Below are 2,500 nucleotides of genomic sequence, written 5' to 3' on the forward strand. Positions count from 1 at the left end.
TAATAATAATAATAATAATAATAATAATAATAATAATAATAATAATAATAATTAGTTGATATTTGCAGGTGTGTGAGAATAGTTACCTATACAATTAGAATTACAATAGTGAATTATATATGTGTAATTAGTGTAATTAAGTATATTTATTTATTATATGTGTGTGTGTGTTTGTGTGTTAGTTAATTTAGTGACTATTTTCTTGCAGTAGATGAAGAGAAAATAGAAAAAATAGTTGTAGATTTTTTGATGGTTATGCAAAAGACAATAGCCAGTGTTTGGAGTTTTCAGTATCAGTTTTTTGGAAGTAACGGACACAGCCCTCGGATTTAACGGACTAAGTACGGATATTGCGGATTTTACGGACTGGTTTTTGGAAATTTGAGATAAACTGGAAAAAAATATGTATAATTTTTGTTGGATTTTTTTTTAATTATTTAGTTGGTTTTAAGTTTTTTTTATGAGAAATAATGAAATGTTTTGAAAGTAGAAGGAAGAAAAAGGGAAATTTTGAATATAAGGAAATAAATTGAAAAAAAGGAAATAAATAATAATAGTTGTTGATGGAAATTAATAAAAAAACTGACTTAAAAATTTGAAATACACGAAAATTTTGAAATACACGGAAAATTTTGAAATACGAAAAATTTTGAAATATGAAAAATTTTGATATACACGAAAAATTTTGGAATAGACGAAAATTTTGAAATAGACGGAAAATTTTGAAATACACGAAAAAATTTGAAATAGACGAAAAATTTTGAAATAGACGAAAAATTTTGAAACGAAAGGAAAAAAAGAAAATTTAAACAAAAAGAAAAAAATAATAGTTTTTGATAGAAATGATTACAAAAAACTGACTTAAAATTTTGAAATAGACGAAAAAATTTGAAATACACGAAACATTTTGAAACGAAAAAAAAAAAAAAAAATCAAACATTAATTGAAAAATAGAAAAAAAATAGTAGTAGTTTTTGATGGAAATTAATAAAAAAACTGACTTAAAATTTTGAAATAGACGAAAAATTTTGAAATAACGAAACATTTTGAAACGAAAGAAAAAAAAAAATTTAAACATAATTGAAAAAAATTGAAAAAAAAATATTAGTTTTTTGATGGAAATTATTAAAAAAACTGACTGAAAATTTTGAAATAGACGAAAAAATTTGAAATAACGAAACATTTTGACACGAAAGGAAAAAAATAGAAAATTTAACACAATTGAAAGAAAAAATAATAGTTTTTTGATGGAAATTAATAAAAAACTGACATAAAATTTTGAAATATACGAAAATTTTGAAATACACGAAACATTTTGAAACGAAAAGAAAAAAAAAGAAATATTTAAACAAACAAATTGAAAAAAAAAAATAATAATAGTTTTTGATGGAAATTAATAAAAAAACTGACTGAAAATTTTGAAATAGACGAAAAAATTTGAAATACACGAAACATTTTGAAACGAAAAGAAAAAAAAAAATAACATAATTGAAAAAATAAAAAAATAAGACTTAAAATTTTGAAATAGACGAAAAATTTTGAAACGAAATGAAGGAAAGAAAACAAAAACTGACTTAGAATTCTGAAATAGAGAAAAAACTCAATTTTGAAATAATATAGAAAAATAGATTTTGAAATAGAAAAAAAACTAAGATTTGAAATTTTGCCATAAGAAAACGAAAAAAATAAATTAATTAATATTTGAATTTTGAATTAGAAAAAAAGCTGAATTTTGAAACAGACGCAAAAAACGGAAAAATTTAGAATAATATCAAAGAAATGGATTTTGAAAAGAGAAAATTAATTAATATTTCAATTTTGAATTAGAAAACAAAATTAATTAATATTTGAATTTTGAATTAGAAAAAAAGCTGAATTTTGAAAGACGCAAAAAAAGGAAAAATTTAGAATTATATCAAAGGAATGAATTTTGAAAAGAGAAAATTAATTAGTATTTTAATTTTGAATTAGAAAACAAAACCCAAAATTGATTAATATTTGAATTTTGAATTAGAAAAAAAAGCTGAATTTTGAAACAGATGCAAAAAAAGAAAAAAAAATTAGAATAATATTAAAATAGATTTTGAAAACAGAAAACTAATTAATATTTCAATTTTGAATTAGAAAACAAAATTAATTAGTATTTAAATTTTGAATTAGAAAAAAAGCTGATTTTTGAAACATACAAAAAAAGGTAAATTATTTAGAATAATATCAAAGAAATGGATTTTGAAGAGAAAATTAATTAATATTTCAATTTTGAATTAGAAAGCAAAACTCAAAATTAATTAATGTTTAATTTTTGAATTAGAAAAGATGCTGAATTTTGAAACAGACGCAAAAAAGGAAAAATTTAGAATAATATCAAAGAAATGGATTTTGGAGAGAAAATTAATTAATATTTCAATTTTAAATTAGAAAAAAAATTAATTAATATTTGAATTTTGAATTAGAAAAGAAGCTGAAAAAAATTTTGAAACAGAACAAAATAAAAAAAAAG

The 2,500-nt window shown here is 19.6% G+C and overlaps 1 long non-coding RNA gene across 2 annotated transcripts in view; it reads left to right on the plus strand.

Annotated features, from left to right (window-relative positions):
- The window catches only part of LOC123506181, a 21,462-nt gene that overhangs the window by 16,867 nt on the left and 2,095 nt on the right, over positions 1–2,500 (plus strand). Inside the window, exon 5 of one of the 2 annotated variants that reach the window (XR_006675367.1) lies at positions 209–341. The exons of the other annotated variant lie outside the window; for it this stretch is intronic. This is a non-coding gene — a long non-coding RNA (uncharacterized LOC123506181). The remainder of the gene's footprint in view (positions 1–208; positions 342–2,500) is intronic. 2 annotated transcript variants of the gene reach the window in all.

This window comes from Portunus trituberculatus, chromosome 2 (genome assembly GCF_017591435.1).
Source record: "Portunus trituberculatus isolate SZX2019 chromosome 2, ASM1759143v1, whole genome shotgun sequence".
Taxonomy (NCBI): Eukaryota; Metazoa; Arthropoda; class Malacostraca; order Decapoda; family Portunidae; genus Portunus; species Portunus trituberculatus.